The sequence below is a fragment of the Thamnophis sirtalis genome, unplaced genomic scaffold (genome assembly GCF_051295495.1).
Source record: "Thamnophis sirtalis isolate CommonGarterSnake01/CBP01778 unplaced genomic scaffold, rThaSir2_p1.2 scaffold_3, whole genome shotgun sequence".
Taxonomy (NCBI): Eukaryota; Metazoa; Chordata; class Lepidosauria; order Squamata; family Natricidae; genus Thamnophis; species Thamnophis sirtalis.
Genome location: NW_028261383.1, coordinates 24,565,884 through 24,586,249, shown reverse-complemented (window position 1 = coordinate 24,586,249; position 20,366 = coordinate 24,565,884). Strand labels below are relative to the sequence as shown.

Sequence of the window (20,366 nt, the reverse complement as noted above, 5' to 3'; positions counted from 1 at the left end):
TATGAGCCAGCAGCGTGCAACAGCTGCCAAAAAAAACCCAACACACTTCTAGGCTGCATAAACAGAGGGATAGAATCAAGATCACGTGAAGTGTTAATACCACTTTAAAATGCCTTGGTAAGGCCACACTTGGAATACTGCATTCAGTTTTGGTCACCACAATGTAGTAAAGATATAGAGACTCTAGAAAGAGAGCAGAGAAGAGCAACAATGATGATTAGGGGACTGGAGACTAAAATATATGAAGAACGGGTGCAGGAACTGGGTATATCTAGTTTAATAGAAAGAAGGACTAAGGGAGACATGATAGCAGTGTTCCAAAATCTCAGGGGTTGCCACAAAGAAGAGGGAGTCAAATTATTTTCCCAGGCACCTGAGGGTAGAACAAGAAGCAATGGGTGGAAACTAATCACGGAGAGAAGCAACTTAGAACTAAGGAGAAATTTCCTGACAGTTAGAACAATTAATCAGTGGAACAACTTGCCTCCAGAAGTTGTGAATGCCCCAACTTTGAAGTCTTTAAGAAGAAGTTGGATAGCCATTTGTCTGAAACGGTATAGGGTTTCCTGCCTAGGCAAGGGGTTGGACTAGAAGACTTCCAAGGTCCCTTCCAACTCTGCTATTGTATTGTAATGGTGAGGGTAAATTGCAACCATGCTCTTACACCTCACGTAAGCTTACAGATATAGAAAGGAGATGGGCCATATGGGAAAAGGAAGCTTTTGCTGCTAGATGGGCTGTGATGACCTGGCGACACTTCCTAGAGGGAAATGATCAAATTCAGCAATTTTGGCCCATGAACGGCAAAGCATTAGATGCGGCTCACCAGACTCACAAAAAGCAGGCGGATAAGAAAAGGGTTAAACCTAAAGAGTACCAAGTTGGGGATAGAGTGTTTTTGTCCACCAAGTTCCTACAAACCGCCCAAAAATCGAAGAAGCCGGGGCCAAAGTACTTAGGTCCGTTCCCCATTGTAAAAATCATAAATTCTGTGTCGGTGAAGTTGGAGCTGCTGAAGAACCTTAGAAGAATTTATCCTGTATTTCATGTGAACCTGTTGAAACCAGGACACTTCTTACTTTCGTCCGCCTCAACCTTCACCTCCGGTCCCTCTTCTTATTGAGGGAGAGCAACATTTTGAAGTTAAAGAAATCGTAGACTCCAGAAAACATAGAGGTCGCTTTCAGTATTTGGTCTCCTGGAAACATTTCCCAGATTTTTACCTTTATCACTGTCTCCCCAGTATTTATTCCTGGCTAGGTCAATCTCCACATCTGCTGCCAGCTCGTACCAACGTTGCAGGTTGTGTGGGGCCCTTCTGTTAACACAGTTGTGGTATATATCTTGGTTCAGGCCATCCATAAAACTGTCCATTAAAGCCTCCTCGGACCACTCCCGCATACGCACCGACAGCTCACGAAACTCTTGGATGTACTCAGCCACTGGACTTCTTCCCTGAGTAAGAGTTGACAGCCACGAAACTCTTGGATGTACTCAGCCACTGGACTTCTTCCCTGAGTAAGAGTTTTCATCTTGGGCGCCTTATGCTTGGCTGAGGGCATCAGAGCAGTGACCATAACATAATCAGGGAAGTCATCATTATGCAAGGCGACCATCCAAGCTGCCGCCTTATTCTCCAAGCCATGTCACATGTTGGGATCAAACTGTTGCATGAAATTCCAGATCTGGACCAGGAAGATTCCCAGTTCTGTGGGATTCCCTCCGAATTTCACACGAAGAGGAGGAACGTTTGTCATTCGATGTCTTCGCCCCCCCCCCTCTTGGAGGGGCTCCTGTGGCTCCTGCTGCTGGGGCTCTCCCATCCTGACCAGCTCTGTTGTCTGCCCACCCCCCACCCCAGAGTGAGACAGGTCATCTGTAGGTTTCTCTTCTTGATCAGGAAAATCAGCTTCCCTCTCAGCGCGGCGCTCATAAAAACGACGTTTCTCCCAAGCCTCTTGGAAGAGTTTCATAACTTGGGACATCATGAGATCCTCCTCTTCGGCTTCCTGCCAGGTAGCTGCAGGTCGCTTTTGTTGGCTGGTGATAACTCGGGCAGGGATTTCCTCAGGATCATATCTCCTTCAGTAACCAAGAAAGAAATCTCTCAACTCCATTGTTTATGGAATTAAAAGTACTTTTACTGGTTATGAATAGATAGCAGCAAAGTAAAGCAAAGTCTGAGTCAGAAAAGCACAAAATCATACATATCAAACATTTGCCCAGCCCCCTCCCTCCAACAACCCCCACCCCATTGCCCAGTCTGCAACTCCCTTAGGTGTCATGTGGTTGCATCTCCAAGAACCATCATCAGGTTGGTATGCAGAACGTTTGGCCTTGACCAGGTCCAAACATCGGCCGATACCATGCTCAGAAGATGGTGAGAACAAAACTTCCTTTTTGACTATCAGTCCTGCACTATTTATTCCCATCTCAAATATCATGCCCCCCCTCCCCATTTCCATGGCAGCCGAAAGCAAGCAAGCGAAGCAGAGGCCGACATCTGCAAGGGATTGATAAAGTCATACAGAAAAGAATTATTTCTAGTTATTGCTGCTAAGGCTGACTCTGCATATTATTGAGTCATACTTTTTTCACACACTTCTCCATTTTTTAAAATAAAATAATTGATGACCTGATGTAATATGTCACGTGTTGTTGTTGTTCATCAATGGTTGTATTTACCTACTTTTAAGAACTTCTAAGTTCTTAGCTATGTCATGATTTCTACTATGTCCTGATAAGTAAAATCATAAAAGTCAAGGAGAGTGTACTTCCTTTTTTACATGACTGTATATCTGGAAGTCCTGGGGATAGAGTATACATTTCCAGATACACTCAGAGAGAAATACAAATACACACACTTACAACATGGAGAAAATCCATATCTTTCAAGCCTGAAAAATATCTCTAGCTAGTCAAACCTTTTGTGCTAATGTTAATCACACATTTGATGAATTTGATGATTGCTCATATGTTGAGATGGCAAGGCTGAAGTTTAGGCCTCAACAGGTTTCTGCTAGTCTGAAGTGAAAGCAAAGAAATGTATAAATATCTGTCTTCCACTATGCTCAGGGTTCCTTCCTCCATAGGAGGGACCCGTCACTTCTTACGCTGAAGGCCCATCTAATACCACAACATATTTGCCTATAAAAAAATCAGAAAAAAAAAAAAAAAAAAAAAATCAGGAAAGTCTTCAAATCAGTCAGTTTCTCAGCTGGACACAAAATGGGACATTAGAAATGAAATTCAAACCATCTCTACACTTATCACTTTGGGTCACGTGGGTTTTCTCGTGTGCAATAAGGGTGGAACATTTCCTGAAGCACTGATCACACTCAGGGCACATAAATTATTTCATCTCTGATGTGTATAAAGACATGATTTATACCATTAAACCTACTACTGAGATCTTTCCCACAGTCATAAGGTTTCATAAGGTTTCTCTCCTGTGGTGTCTCATAAGATGGGAACGGTGATTGAAATTTCCCCACAATCGGGACATCCAAAGTGTGATAGGAAAATTCCAACAGGAAAACAAAGGCAACAACACAAGCAAAAGTTCTTACTTTAAGATCAGAGGTTTATTCTTTCTAATAATTTGGAACATTAGAAATGAATAGATAATAGCAATAATACACTGCATTGACATATTAATGCAGAGGGCCAATGAGAAATAGCAAGTCCTACAAGGATTGCTATAAATCAAAGAGTCACAAGCCGATCTTGAACCTTATCTTTTATACTATTCTTCTAACCACATACTTGCTTCCAGTGCCATGCAATGAGATTTATGGCTGGTGAGGCAGTCCTCTCCCCCGACACCCCACTTTCTAAATTGCTTTCTTTCTTTCGCCCGCCTGAGCTGACAGTAGATAGGTAGGTAGAGTGAATAGGTAGGTAGGTAGATAGAGGGATAGAGAGAAAGAGAGAAATACAGTAGGTAGGTAGAAAGAGAGAGAGTAGGTAGGTAGGTAGGTAGAGGGATAGAGAGAAAGAGGGAGAAATACAGTAGACAATGGGGTGTCGGGGGAGAGGAGAGAAGGCCTAAGCACTTTCTTTCTTTCACCCACCTCATCTCTGACTGTAGGCAAAAGAAAGCGGCAGCCCGCCAGCACAGGCCAGTGAGAGACTTTCTTCCACCAACCTGCATCCGCGGCAGCCCACCAGCAGAAATGGGCGAAAGACGTGCCTCTGCTGGTGGGCTGCTGCAGACGCAGGTCAGCGAAAGAAAGCGGTAGTCCACCAGCACAGGCCGGTGAACAAGACTTTTTTTGCCGACCTGCGTCCGTGGCAGCCCGTCATCAGAGGCAGGTCTTTCGCCCGCCTCTGCTGGCTTTTCTCTTGTGTGGATCCTTCCATGAATCACAAGAGAGTTGTTCTGGCCAAAGTTTTTGCCGCATTCAGAGTATTAGTATGGCTTTTCTCCACTTTGGATTCCTCCCAGGCATAATCAGCTATGAGTTGCACGTTGTATCTTTCACACAACAGGCACGTCTATGGAGCTTTTCCACGAGTCATATTCCTGGGGAGATCAAAAATATGGACGATCCCTTGTTTAATGCTGCTTTGATTTAGTGGTGATATTCTTCCTCCCAGAGTGAGGCTTGCCCCACTTTCTGCCCAGTAACTTCTAGATATTTCCCATTTTTGCTCAATAGAACAATAATCCCCCTTGACTTTTCATGTAACATATGCTTGAGTTTTGCATACTCTACTTTCTCCAGGTAGAAATCTCTTCTTTATTTTCTCTTTTTCCTCTCTTACCTGCCTAGGAAGGTGAAGAATTGTGTGTTTTTCTGGAGGAAGTGGAAAACATTTTGATTTCTGGACTGATTTGTTTTCCTTTTCAACGTTGCTTGTTATCCACAATTGTTCAGAGTGCTCATATTGCCATCCTCTTTGTCTATAGGATTCAAATAAAAGTGTATCTTTAATTGTGCATAAAATGGTTGCAGAAGATGAGAAAAAAAGAAAAAAAGCTTATGTTACAATGAAAAAGCAAGCATGCCACAATGCTACAATAATTTTACATTAATCATGATTCATTTGATACATGGAAAACTACCCAGATCCAAGTTCAGATATCCTTTAAAGATGAAATTCGCTTGTTGCCTGGATCAATCAATGAATTCTTAGCAGGACAAAGGGTTGTTTTCAAATACAGTCCAGTGAAAAAGAAACTACACCCTCTTTGATTTCTATGGTTTTACTTATCAAGATATAATAAATATCATTGCAACAGAAGAGAAGAGAATAACAGAATTGGAAGGGACCTTGGAGGTCTTCTAATCCAAGACCTGCTCAAGCAGGAGACCATATACATGGTCACTTCTGGTTTACTTGTAGGGCTGGTTTTTGTCCTCCCAAGGCTTCAGGGAAGTCTCGCGGAGGCTCCTGAATGTTCTGGAGATTGAAAATCGAAGTTACGGATAAATTAGAAGGTCCCATTCCCTAAACTTCCAAGTTCCCCATAGGTCCATTTTTCACCCTCTGGAGCCTTCAGAAACCTTCTGGAGACTTCCCTGAAGGCTCCAGAGGACAAAAACTGCCCCTATGAGCAAAGCGGAAGTGACTTCCGGTTTGTCCGTAGATCCATTTTTTGCCCTCTGGAGGCTTCATCAGCCCCATGGGGAACCCGGAAGTCACCAATCCCAAACTTCCGGGTTCCCCATAGTTCCTTTTTCACCTTCCAGAGGCTTCAAGGAAGCTCCTGAAGCCTCCGGAGGGCCTCCGGGGAGGGGGGGAGGCTGTTTTCACCCTCCCCAGGCTCCTAGAAAGCCTCTGGAGCCTGGGGAGGGCAAAAAAACTGTGCCAAAAGCGATGGGTGGTGTGCTGATTGCACGTGCATGCACGGGGGTGTTGCACACATTGAATTATGGGTGTGGGCATGCCCGCACACAACCTCCCCTGCTCTCCCCCAGCTTTTGGCACGGGGGCCAAAAAAGATTAGCCATCACTGCCCTATACCGTTTCAGAGAAGTCACTCTCTTGTGTCTTTTGAAAAGCCTCCAGTGATGGAGCGCCACAGTGACAGCCAAGCACTGCTAATAAAGTTCCCTTGATCAATTGATGTGATTGTTGCTGCAAACTTTGACCTGATCAATTGATCATCAGCAAGTATGACTACATCTATAAAAGCCGAAGTTGTAGGAGTTTCCTGGTCTCTGGCATTGAGGTGTGTGTTAAAACAGTGCCAAAGAATAAAGACATCAGCAAGGATCTTAGAGAAGCAATTGTTACTGCCCATCAATTTGGGAAGGTTTAAAAGGCCATTTTATTCATGTTATAACAGCAGCTAGGATTGCATTTGCACAAAATTGGAAAAGTGAAGAGATCCCTAAAGAGGAGAATGTGATTAAGAAAATATTAGAATGTGCAGAAATGGAACAGTTTGACACTGGCTATCAAAGAGAAAGAACAAACTGATTATTATTCAATTTGGGAATCTTTTTACAGGATAGACATATTTTTGGGGAATGTTTACAAGGCCATTTGGAAACAATTTAAAATCCATCTTTCTACACTGAGGAAGATTATTCATAAGTGGGAAACATTCCAGATACCATATTTTTCGGAGTATAAGATGCACTTTTCCCCCGCAAAAAAGAGGCTGAAAATCTAGGTGCGTCTTATACACCGAATATAGCACTTTTTTGCCTTCTGAAGCCCTGCCCCTTCACCAAAATGGCCATGCATACCCTTGTGAAAGCTTTCAGAGAGCTCCTGGGGGTTGGGGGGGGCAGAAATAAGCAAAAAACGGCCAGTCCCCCCCCCCCCAGCAACACTCTATAAGGCTTTGTATGCAGGGGTTTTTTTGACAAAAAAAGGGCTCTTTTTCGTGAAAAATGAGCAATTTTTTGCTCGTTTTTGCCACCCTCGGAGCACTCTGCAAGCCCCCCAAGGCTGTTCTTGCTTCTACTGTATTTTTCTTTCTATTTCTCTCTATCCCTCTACCTACCTACTCTCTCTACCTACTGTATTTCTCTCTTTCTCTCTATCCCTCTATCTACCTACCTACCTACCTACTCATTCTACCTACCTATCTACTGTATTTTTCTTTCTATTTCTCTCTATCCATCTACCTACCTACTCTCTCTCCCTACCTACCTACTGCATTTCTCTCTTTCTATCCCTCTATCTACCTATCTACCTACTCTCTCCCCCTACCTAACTACTGTATTTCTCTCTTTCTCTCTATCCCTCTACCTACCTACTTACATACCAACTATCTCTCCCTACCTATCTACTGTATTTTTCTTTCTATTCCTCTCTATCCATCTAGCTACCTACTCTCTCTCCCTACCTATCTACTGTATTTCTCTCTCACTTTCTATTTCTCTCTCTCTATCCCTCTACCTACCAACGCATACAATCTCTCTCCCTACCTTCCTATTGTATTTCTCTCTCTTTCTCTCCCTCTCTATCCTTCTCTCTACCTACCTACTTTGTTTTAATTTGCCCCTTCAAAACCTTCGTGGGTCTTATACTCCAAAAAATACGGGAGTTGCCAATCTTCCCAGGAGTCGACATCCAAGAAAATTCACCCCAAGGCCAGACGATGCAATGGCCAGAGCAATTTTTTTTTTAAAAAAGGTTATATATCAGGCTCTACTGGCTTCAGTTAGCATGTTAAATATCAAGATTCATGACAGTGCAATTAGAAAAAACGGAACAACTATGGTTCGTTTGGAAGGGTTGCTCTTCTCTCTAAAAAGGTCATAGCAACATGGCTGAGGTTTGCAAAGTTGCACCTGAACAAATCACAGGACTTCTGCAACACTGTCCTTTGCACAGACCAGACCATAATGCACAGTGACATGTTTGACAAAAATCAAGCACAGCATATAAGTACAAGCAGCAAATGGCTGTTCAATCTCCCCTGAAAACCGTCCAGTGATGGCAGCACCCACAACTTCTGGAGGGAAGCCATTCCCAAAGAATCAACCTTAATTAATACAATAATATAATAGCAGAGTTGGAAGGGACCTTGGAGGTCTCCTAGTCCAACCCCCTGCCTAGGCAGGAAACCCTATACCGTTCGAGATAAATGGCTATCCAACGTCTTAAAGACTTCCAGTGTTGGGGCATTCACAACTTCTGGAGGGAAGCTGTTCCACTGATTAATTGTTCTAACTGTCAGAAATTTCTCCTCAGTTCTTTCCTTGATTAGTTTCCACCCATTGCTTCTTGTTCTGCCCTCAGGTGCCTTGCAAAATAGTTGAACTCCCTCTTCTTTGTGGCAGCCCCTGAGATATTGGAAGACTGCTATCATGTCTCCCCTAGTCCTTCTTTCTATTAAACTAGACATACCCAGTTCCTGCAACCGTTCTTCACATGTTTTAGTCTCCAGTCCCCTAATTTAAAAGGTTTTCTCAATCTTCCCACCAGAAGGAAAATTGCAGCCACCAGTTTCACAGCGGGCAGCACCAGTGGGCTTAAATTCGGGGAGGGAAGGAACCTGCAGCAGCAGCAGCTGAGATGCTTCAGCCCAGTTGCTTCTCTGCTTCCAGGCCGTGGAGGGAACTGAACAGCCCGACTTGCTCCAGGACTCTCCTCCCACCTGCCCTCCACTCACCTTCCAGCTGCTGGCTTCGATCCTTGGAGGAGCAGAAGAGCCGCCCTGCACACCTCCTTCCTCCCATGAGTCATCCGGAAGAGGAAGTTCCTCTACGCTTCTCTCCTCCTATCCTTTCTAGCAATGGTTTAAAACTCCTTTTTTAAACGCAAGCATGGTGTAGATGGCTTTCTAAGCACAGATGTTACCTGACCGCCATCTAGCGACAGGAGGTGGAAACACATACTTGTCTAATCTCCATCAAGGTGTTTGGAAGATATTTTCAGTGATTCCATGGCAGTAGGTCCTTTTCGACTCCTCGAATCTCTCTTTGATCAGTTTCCATCCATTGTATCCTAAAAGGTCCTTAAAAATCCTGTCCTTAGAATTTGGGTGGGGGAAGGCAAATTTTAATCCCATCAACTGGAGCTGAAGGTTTTCTGTTTGTGAATAGGCTGCCCTGGATTTCTTAATGGGCACAAAATCTCTGAAGATACTTTCTTCCTTTGTTAAGATTTTTTTTCTCCATTTCTCCTTTGGGTAAATATAATATTCTGCCCCTCTTTAATATTCCCCAAAACATTTCATTCTCAGGGTGGGTGGGTTTGTGATTGCTTCTCACAGTACACTGACCACATAACCATGCCAACTTACAATATCTGTTGTAGCTGTGGTCATTAAGCAAATCACCATGTTCCGTTCAGTGCAATGTACCATGACTGTGACTTACAACTTCCTGTCATTTTTGGTTCTTGGAAGCCAATTGTGAAGGTCCCAAATGGCGATTCCATGACTTCAGTGGCATTATCAGTTCTATATTGTTTCCAAGAAAAGAACATGTCTACAAATTCACACAAGTTAACCCTAATATGAAGGAGAACCAGTTTTAAACCATGTACCACCAATGGAATGAAATCTCGGGAGTGAAGAAATATGTAGTGTAGAAAGTTAGCACCTATTCCTCTCCTAGACTAATGAGGTCCCTTAAATGAGATTATCAAAAAAATTCCAACATCAAGTTGATTCCTACCCGTTTTATATCTTTGTAATGTAGAACACCCAAGATATATAAGCTGCAGTTCTGCTTTAGGTCAGGGCTTCCAATGCTTTTGTGGAATCCAGTGTGCAGAGTGTGTCAAGCTTCAAATGGTGTTTTTGCTGTTGCAACTATTATCGTTTCTCAGTTTGCAAAAAAACTATGGGGAGACAGAAGGGGGGAGATAGAACAAAGCTCCAGACATCGATGCCAGCCATGGGAACCAAGGACGTTTCGGCAGGTTTACCAGAGCCAAAAAAGACTTTCTCACAACAATACTAGAAGTCTCCATTGGACAATGTGACCAGGCCTAATAGCAGGGAGGGAAAACTTGAACGTTAACTATCTGCATTTACACGGGAAATAGTCAGACCTTCTTTTGCCCTCATCTTTGCCGATATGATGTATTCATTAAAGCTTGGCTGCTTGCTACCTGTCCAGAGAGAAAATCTCCCTGTTCCTATGAGCAATGTGAAAGAGAAATGTTGGACTGGATTACTGTGAGGAATGGACTTCAGGACAGGATCTATTTCCAAGGAAGATTTTATTCTGGTAAACTGAGCAGAGGTAATTTCCAAAGAGGAATGGGTGATGACAATTTCTCAACGGAGAAAAAGGCGGAAGGTGCATTATATTATTTTTTCTTTTTTTGACTCCTTTCCTGCTTCCCTGTATCAATTGTTTTTCTTTGTTTTGCATACTTTGTTAATTAAAATTTTGACTTAAAAAAAGGAATGTGTATCAAACAAAGAGTGGGGCAACTTTGATACATTTTTGTAGGCACATCTGTATTAACAATCTTTCTTCCAACCTTTTGAAATGCCTTTTGGAAACATTTCTCTCAGCATATATAGACAATAATCTCCTCTTCCCAAGCCCCCCTTTTCAAGTCCTGCTGGTTATCTGATTTTCTCTCTTTGACCTAATGAAAACTTCTGTGTATGCAAAGTTACAGACGCACAAGACATTTAGCATGGGTGTCCTTGGAAGCATCTCTGGCCAGCACCAATGAAGTTGGCTTCCTTTAGTTTCTCACCCATTGAAAATATTTGATCCTAAATCGTTGGCAGCAACCACCCCAAAAAGATTTTTACTATTTCTACAAATATAAATACAGGTAATCCTTGGATTACAAGTGTTCTCTTAGCAAATGTTCAAAGTTACACGATAAGCCCCCCCTTCCCCCCAGCATTTACAAACAAATCCTGAAATTATGAATACTGGAGCACCACGGCTGTTGTTCATCCTTACGAACAACTGCAGAGGCTCTGTTATATTCACCCCTATTCTCCCAACCCCAGCTGAGTCTTCACAGGCATTTTGCCTGTGGAGAGTGACTTAACTTGCAAAGATCTCTCTGCTGTGCTTTATTTGTCAGCATTCACAGAGGACAGAGGCCTAACGTACTGCGAGATCACGCAAGGTCAGTAGTCTTGAGTAATCTGACACTTTAGGCATCTATTCTCTGTGAATTGAGGTGTGGACGTTTGCAAATGGTGAGAAGACTTCATTCTTTCAGTCCTTCCCTCCATTTGCCATTTCCTTGCCAAGGCCTGCTGGGAGATTGCATTCCTATAGGGCCTCAGCAGCCCTTTGCAAACTGACTTTGTTGCCACCAACTGAGCTTGGGAGGAGTGGGTGTGTCCCTCCAAAGTCCTGTTCCTACAGGCAAAGGCTTTTTGCAAAGGGCTGCCAAAGGTTTCAGGAACGCAATCCTCAAATGATTTGCCAATGAGAAAGCAACCCCAAGAAGTCGCGCACAGCCTCTCAGGGCTGCTTTCTTGGCGCCAGATGCCATGTCAAGCTGATCTGAAGCAGGAAAACAATGAACGTGTGGGCGAAAGCAGGGAGTGATGTTGTTCAATGTACGAGATTCACTCCCACAACGTCTCAAGTTTCAGATGCAATGGGCAGGATCCACTACATTCGTAACCCAAGAACTACCCATATCCAGCAAGTTCTGCTGCTAATGACCAGATAGCATTATCACACTAATATGTTGCCATTTTTTCCTTCCTCCTTCCCGTTTAACACCACTACATATTTGCCAACAAAAAATTAGGCAAATTCTTTGTAGTCAAATTAAATAGTCAATTTCTCAGTTGGATTTACAGAGGGACTTTAGAAATGAAATTCAAACCTTTTCTACACTCATCACTTGGGGCCACATGTGGATTTTCTTGTGTACAATAAGGGTGGAATTTTTCCTGAAGCACCATCCACATTTGGGACACTCAAATGGTTTCTCCCCTGTGTCTATAAGCATATGATTTAGAAGGCTAGTGCTAATACTGAAATCTTTCCCACAGTCTGGACACTCATATGGTTTCTCTCCTGTGTGAGTTCTCTGCTGTGCCAACAGGTTGGAATTCTTACTAAAACTTTTACCACAATCAGGACACTCAAAGGATTTCTCTCATGTATGAGTCCTCTGGTGTTTCACCAGGTTGGAATAGTGACTAAAACTTTTACCACAATCAGGACACTCAAAGGGTTTCTCTCCTGTGTGAGTCCTTTGGTGTGTCACTAGGCTGGAATTGGTACTGAAACTTTTACCACAATCAGGACACTCAAAGGGTTTCTCTCCTGTGTGAGTCCTTTGGTGTGTCACCAGTATGGAATTGGTACTGAAACTTTTCCCACAATCAGGACACTCAAAGGGTTTCTCTCCTGTGTGAGTCCTTTGGTGTGTCACCAGGCTGGAATTCCGAGTAAATCTTTTCCCACAAGCAGGACATTCAAATGGTTTCTCTCCTGTGTGAGTTCTCTGGTGTGTCACTAGGCTGGAATTGGTACTGAAACTTTTACCACAATCAGGACACTCAAAGGGTTTCTCTCCTGTGTGAGTCCTTTGGTGTGTCACTAGGCTGGAATTGGTACTGAAACTTTTCCCACAATCAGGACACTCAAAGGGTTTCTCTCCTGTGTGAGTCCTCTGGTGTGTCACCAGGTTGGAATAGTGACTAAAACTTTTACCACAATCAGGACACTCAAAGGGTTTCTCTCCTGTGTGAGTCCTCTGGTGTTTCACCAGGCTGGAAAGCTGACTAAAACGTTTACCACAATCAGGACATTTAAAGGGTTTCTCTCCTGTGTGAGTCCTTTGGTGTGTCACCAGGATGGAATTCTGTCTAAAACTATTCCCGCAATCGGGACATTCAAACGGTTTCTCTCCTGTGTGAGTTCTCTGGTGTGCAACAAGGTGTGATTTATCACAGAAACATTTCCCACAATCAGGACACTCAAATGGTTTCTCTCCTGCGTGAGTTCTCTGGTGTGTAACCAGGCTGGATTTATCACATAAACATTTCCCGCATTCAGGACATTCAAACAATTTCTCCTTGGTGTGAGTCCACATTCCCATACTTGCTAAAGCATTTATCGCATTGGGAGCACTTTTAGGGCTTCTGTCCTGTGTGGGTCCTTCCATGAAACAAAACGGAGTTGTTGTGACCAAAGGTTTTGCTACATTCAGAGTATTCATATGGCTTTTCTCCAGTCTGGGTCTTCTCATGCATAATCAACTGTGATTTGCAAGTTGTATCTTTACCACAACTGGCACGTCTATGGAGCTTTTCCATAACTCATATTCCTGAGGAAATCAAAAATATGGATGGTCCCTTGTTTGGTGGTGTTTTGTTTCAAGCAGTTTTCTTCTTCCCAGAGCAATGCCTGTCACACAGTCTGCTCTACGTGGTTTTCCAATTCTCCTTTTCCTCCCCAGTAACTTCCAGATATTTCCCTCTTTTGCTGAATGGAAAAATAATCTCCCTTGACCATTCATGTAATATATGCTTGAATTCACACGCTCCGTTTCCCAGCTAGAAACCTTTTCTTGATTTTCTCTCGTTTCTCTCTCACCTACTGAGGAAGTTGGAGAATTGTGTGGCTCTCTGAAGGGAATGGAAAATATTTTGATTTCTGGACTAATTTGTTTTCCTTTTCAATGTTGCTTTTATCCTCAGTGTCCAGAGTGCTCCTATTGCCATCTTCTGTGTCTATCAGATTCAAATAAAAGTGTATCTTTAATTGTGCATAAAATGGTTGCAGAAGATGAGAAAAAAGAAAAAAGCTTATGTTACAATGAAAAAGCAAGCATGCCACAAGCCTACAATAATTTTACATTAATCATGATTCATTTGACACATGGAAAACTACCCAGATCCAAGTTCAAATATCCATTCAATGAAGAAATTGGTTGTTGACTGAGTCAATCAATGAATACTTAGCAGTGCAAAGGGTTGTTTTCAAACACAGGTGTTATAGAACTTAAAAACACTAAAAATAAAAATGCAAACATGCAACCACAATTTTGTTTTGAATCAAAACTTTATTTTTTCATGGTTAGCTGAAACATGAAAAATGCCAGAGATTTGCATTAGTACTTCAGTAAGACTGCATTTACTTGATTCACGTTGCAACACGGGTCAGAGATAGAGACTACATCTATAAAAGCCAAAGTGTAGGAGTTGCCCAACCCACTCGCCCCAACCCACTCGGCGGGTCACATGCTCGACCTCGTATTTCTCTCGGAGCAGTGGACTTGTGATCTTGGTCTGAGGGGTAGTGAGATCGTACCCCTGTCGTGGTCAGACCACTACCTACTGAGGCTTGACTTTCGGAGACCAAACCCCCACTGTAGGGAGGAGAAACCGACCAGGTGGTTTCGCCCGAGGCGACTTATGGACCCTTTGGGGTTCCAAACGGAGCTTGGGGTTATTCCTGATACCCTCGCCCGCAGTCCGGCGGAGACTCTGGTTGCTGCTTGGAACTCGGCAGCGACGGAGTCTCTTAACCGGATTGCGCCTCTACGGCCGCTCTGAGGCAGTGGATCCAGGAGGGCTCCTTGGTTTACTGAGGAACTCCGGGAGATGAAGCGCCGAAAGAGACGCCTAGAGCACCATTGGAGATCCAGTAAATCCGAATTGAACCGAGCACTTTTAACATCCTGCATCAGAGAGTACATCCGGGCAATCAGGACGTCAAAAAGAACTTACATTGCCACTCTGATTGCTTCCGCTGAGTCGCGCCCAGCCGCCCTGTTCAGGATAACCCGTTCCCTCCTAAATAGCTGGGTTATCACCGATCTGTTTTCCAAACTGGTTCATTTTGTGCCTTGCTCCAAGATCCCATCAGCAAAGTTAATTATTTTTTACTGTATTGTATTTTTAACGACTACTGTGGGGTGTGTCTGTGCAGAATGTTTGTTGAGTGAATATGATAGGTCTGGGAGTGCGAACTGGAGCCCCCTCCACTGAGTGCAGAAGCAGAAGTGGATGGGGGCCCGGATCCGCCCCTCGCCCCAGAGTGAATGGCGTGTGTGGCCTGCCGGCAAGAATGGGGGCCATGAGAGGGGGGGGTCTACAGGGGGGGAGAGGGTCAGAGCATCTTGGTTACAACTGGGGGGGGCAGATACGATGGGAGCTGTAGGGCTAGCCATTACCGGGGAAGAAGGACTCACTACATTACAGCGATTCCTTGTTTCGGCCCTTCAGGCTCACCTCAAGAACCTGGAAGCAGGGGAGATCACGGCCCTGGTCTCAGGTTGCTGCTGCTAAATGCCAGGTTTGTTGTGAATAAGGCTCCCCTCGTCCAGGATTTAATATTAGACGGGGGGGCAGACTGGCTGGGCCAAGAGGGAGGAGTCCCCCTCTCAGAAATGTGCCCAGATGGGTTCCAGATGCTCCACCAACCGCGACACCAGAGAAAGGGGTGGGGGAGTAGCAGTGGTTATCCGGGAGTCATTAGTTCCCCGCAGGAGCCCTGCCCCGGAGATTGTGGGGTGTGAGTCTCTTCCCTTGAAGTTGGACCTAGGGGTTCAAGTGGGCTTGTTCTTGACGTACCTACCTCCCAGCTGCGTCACGGCAGCCCTGCCTGTGCTGCTAGAGGCAGTAGCCGGGTTGGCGGTAGAGTTCCCCAGACTAATGGTGCTGGGGGACTTTAATCTACTGTCTCTTGGCGAACACTCTGAAGGGGCACAGGAGTTCATGGCCTCCATGACAACCATGGACTTGACCCAAATAGTTCATGGCCCAACTCATAGAGCAGAACACACACTCGACCTTGTATTTCTCTCGGGGCAGTGGAGATGTGATCTGGAATTAAGGGGAATAGAGACCTCCCTCTTGTCATGGTCAGATCAGTCCTTGCTGAGGCTTGACTTCAGGACACTACTCCCCCACTGCAGGGAGGTGGAACCAATTAAGTGGTTCCGCCCCAGGTGCCTGATGGACTCGATGGGATTTCAGAGTGAGCTTGGAGATATACCTGACTCCCTTGCCCGCAATCCGACCGAATCCTTAGTCGCTGCCTGGAATGTTGCGGCGACTGAGGCACTGGATCAGATTGCGCCTTTGAGGCCTCTCTGCGGCAGTGGATCCAGGAGAGCACCTTGGTTCACCGAGGAACTCCGGAAGATGAAGCGCCAAAAGAGACGCCTAGAGTGACGTTGGAGGACTAGTAACTCTGAATCTGATCAAACACTACTAAGAGTCTTCATTAGGACTTATCTAGTGGCGATATGGGCGGCAAAATGCACACATTTTTCCGCTCTTATTGCGTCCGTGGAATCCCACCCAGCCGCCCTGTTTAGGGTGACCCGCTCCTTCCTGAAAGGTGAGGGGTGGGGGAATCCCTGCAGGGAAGAGCTGAGGAATTTGTTCAGTTTCTGTCAGATAAAATCACTCAGCTTCGGACAGACCTTGACTCCGCTTGGGTAATACCAGCCGAGATGCCAAGGGTAAATCTAAGTCAGATTTCCTGGGATGAGTTCGAATTTGTCACCCCTGAGGAAGTGGACAAGGCCATGGGAGCGATGAGCGCCTCCACCTGTTTACTGGACCCATGCCCCTCCTGGCTGGTTTCGACCAGCAGGGAGGTGATACGCGGCTGGCTCCAGGCGATTACCAATGCTTATTTGCAGGAGGGGTCTTTCCCGCAACCACTAAAGGAAGCAGTGATGAGACCCCTCCTCAAGAAGCCTTCCTTGGATCCAGCCGTCTTGAAAAACTACCGTCCTGTTTCCAACCTTCCTTTTTTGGGGAAGGTTGTTGAGAAGGTGGTGACGGTTCAACTCCGACGGACCTTGAATGAAGCGGATTATCTGGATTCCTTTCAGTCTGGTTTCAGGCCTGGGTACAGCACAGAAACCGCTTTGGTCGCACTGATCGATGATCTCTGGCGGGCCAGGGATAGAGGACATTCCTCTATCCTGGTGCTTCTTGACCTCTCAGCGGCTTTCGATACCATTGACCATGGTATCCATCTGCGACGTCTAGAGGAGGTGGGAGTGGGAGGCACCGTTTTACGGTGGTTCTCCTCTTACCTCTCCGGTAGGTCGCAGTCGGTGTTGGTCAGGGGACAGAGGTCGACCCCTAGGCCCCTCAAGTGTAGGGTGCCGCAGGATTCGGTCCTGTCTCCCCTCCTATTTAACATCTACATGAAACCGCTGGGTGAGATCATACAACGGCACTGGATAAAGTACCATCATATGCAGATGATACGCAATTGTATCTATCTGTCCCGTGCTAGCTCAGTATAGCGGCGGACGTGATGTGCCGATGCCTGGAAGCTGTCAGGATCTGGATGGGGATGAACAAATTGGTGCTCAATCCCGATAAGACCGAGTGGCTATGGATGTTACCCCCGAAAGACAGTTCAGACAGTCCGTCCTTGATCCTGGGGGGTGAAGACTTACACCTTTCAGAGAGGGCTCGCAATTTGGGGGTCCTCCTGGATTCACAGCTGACACTGGAACACCATCTGTCGGCTGTGACCAGGGGGGCCTTTGGCCAGGTTCACCTGGTACAACAATTGCGGCCCTACTTGGACCGGGGGGGCACTTCAAATGGTCACTCACGCCATTGTCACCTCAAGGCTGGATTATTGCAATGCGCTCTACATGGGACTACCCTTCAAAAGCGTTCAGAGACTACAGCTAGTCCAGAATGCAGCCGCGCGAGCGATTTTGGGTGTACCAAGATACACGCATATTACACCTGTCCTCCGCGAGCTGCACTGGCTGCCAATTGGTCTCCGGACGCAATTCAAGGTGTTGGTTATCACCTTTAAAGCCCTACATGGCTCAGGACCAGCGTATCTGCGAGACCGCCTACTGCCACACACCTCCCAACGGCTGATAAGATTCCACAGGGTTGGCCTCCTTTGGATGCCGTCAGCCGGACAGTGTCAGCCGGCAGGCCCCCGGAGGAGAGCCTTCTCTGTGGCTGCTCTGACCCTGTGGAACCAGCTACCCCCAGAGGTCCGGACCTTACCCACTCTCATGGCCTTCAGAAAAGCTGTTAAAACCTGACTGTTCCGGCAGGCCTGGGGCTGTTGACCTTATTGTAAAGGTCCAGCCCCGATTAGAAATGTATGTGTGTTGGGAATTTTAAATTATTCTTTTTTTGCTTTTCTTTTTTTCTTTCTTTGTAAGCCGCCCGGAGTCCTCCAGGATTGGGCGGCCTAGAAATTTAACAAACAAACAAACAAACAAATAAATATTAGAACAAATGACCAGAAATATTTGATGAATGCAAGACTGGCCCAACATTTTGTGACCTCTGCTTCGGAGAAGAAAAATGGTATAGTTATATACCTAAGAAAGGATATAAAGGCTGAACTAATTGAAGCAGACTCTCAAGGAAGATATATTGCAATAGAACTATTATTAGAAGGAAAAAAGATACTCTTAATGTGAGTATATGCCCCTAATCAACAAGAAGAAAAATTCTACAAGACGCTCCATACCAAGTTAATACAATGGGACTACAGATCCTGCATACTAATGGGTGACTGGAATGGAGTTTTGGATACCAAGAAAGATAAGAAGGATGTTTTGTAAAATACTCAAACACGTGCAAAACTACCTAAGTCCTTTTTCGATATGATGGATGATTTGGAGCTAAGAGATATTTGGCGAGAAAGGAATGCTAAAGAACAGGACTTTACATTTTTTTCTGATAAACATCAATCTTTTTCCAGGATTGACTTTATACTAACTACAAATGATTTGCTTTCTAAGGCAAAGAAGACGAAGATATGTTCCAAAGTCTTAACAGATCATAACCCGGTTTGGATGGAATTGGAAAATGGGAAGGAATCTAGAAGGTGTTGGAGGCTAAATGAAAATTTATTTAGATATGTGAAAAATGTCAATGAATGTAAAAAACTGTTGAGAGAATATTTTGTTTTCAATATGAACAAGGGTACATCTATGGAAATGGTTTGGGATGCAAGCAAAGCGTATGTGAGAGGAGTTCTAATAAATTTAAATAAGCTACATAGACATAGACGGGGGGGGGGAGGAAGGAACTAGAGGAAGAGATAAAGAAGAAAGAGCAGGAGTTAATATTCAACCCAGGTGATAAGAAGACAAAAGAGGCAACCACCTTATTACGAGCGCAATTTAATATATTGATGTCAGACCAGGTGGCTACTAATCTGTTATATGCTAAACATAATACTTTTTGCAATGCAAATAAACCAGGCAGATGGTTAGCATATATGACGAAGAAAAAACAAAAATCTCGTACCATACAAAAAATAGACCATAAAGGTAAAGAAGTTCATCAACAGGATATGATCAAAAAGGTCTTCTTAGAATTTTACACAAAACTGTACACTGGTGATTAAATACAAGGCTTAGATATAGATAGATACTTGGAGAAAGAAAAAATATCTATAGTTAAAGATGAGCAAAGGGAGAGATTGAACCAACCAATAACTTCGGAGGAAATCCTCCAGGTAATTAAACAGTTAAAAGTTGGGAAAGCACCTGGTACAGATGGTTTGACAGTGGTTTATTATAAACATTTACAATTAGAAATGGTAGAACCCCCTAAGGAATTATTTAACATTATCCAAATGGAAGGAAAGGTATCTCCATCTTAGAGAACAGCTTTTATATCCTTGATCCCCAAAGAAGATCAAGATCTTAGTCAGCCAAAAAATTATAGGCCTATATCATTACTCAATACAGATTACAAAATTTTTGCCAAAATACTAGCAAACAGGTTGATGTTAGCTACTCAGCAACTGATTCACAATGATCAAACTGGTTTTATACAAGGAAGATAAATGAGAAGTAATGTAAGACAAATTGTTAATATATTGGAGTATCTGGGAAAGAATAACCAAGTCCCCACAGTGCTTATATTTCTGGACGCGGATAAAGCATTTGATCGAGTGAATTGGCAATTTTTAATGAAAACAATGCAAAAGATGCAAATTGGAGAGTATTTTCTACAATCAATCAATGCAATATATCAGGAACAAAAAGCAAAAATTATAGTTAATGAAAGTTTAACAGAATCTTTTAAAACCGAGAAAGGTACAAGACAGGGTTGCCCCCTATTGCCATTATTGTTTATTATAACCTTGGAGTTATTGCTGAATAAAATACGGGGGTCAGATGATTTACAGGGAATTAAGATTAGGCATCACGAATATAGATTACGAGCATTTGCGGACGACTTGGTTATAACTTTAACCCAACCAGGGAAATCTACTAAGATCTTAATGAATATGATTAATCAATATGGCCAAGTATCTGGGTTTAAAATAAATCTAGGGAAAACAAAGATGTTAGTTAAAAATATGAACACTAATCAAAGGGAAGAATTAGAAAGAATAACAGGATGTGAGATAGTTAAAAAGGTTAAATATTTAGGAGTTTATATTACAACTTCAAATGGGAAACTATATAAGTATAATTATGAACCATTATGGCATAGAATACAGGTAGAGATGAAAAATTGGTTAGAGCCTTCTTCG

General features: G+C 44.0%; 1 protein-coding gene and 1 pseudogene across 2 annotated transcripts in view; both read right to left on the bottom strand.

Annotated features, from left to right (window-relative positions):
• LOC106539510 (uncharacterized) overlaps positions 1 to 20,366 on the bottom strand; it is a 118,371-nt gene that overhangs the window by 7,752 nt on the left and 90,253 nt on the right. Inside the window, exon 2 of the transcript XR_015696161.1 lies at positions 4,768 to 4,906. The gene's annotated coding sequence lies outside the window, so the exon portion shown is untranslated. The remainder of the gene's footprint in view (positions 1 to 4,767; positions 4,907 to 20,366) is intronic.
• The window catches only part of LOC148047649 (uncharacterized), a 69,043-nt pseudogene continuing 58,714 nt past the window's right edge, over positions 10,038 to 20,366 (bottom strand). The window contains exon 2 of the transcript XR_015696160.1: positions 10,038 to 13,591. The product of XR_015696160.1 is annotated as an uncharacterized LOC148047649 (transcript). The remainder of the gene's footprint in view (positions 13,592 to 20,366) is intronic.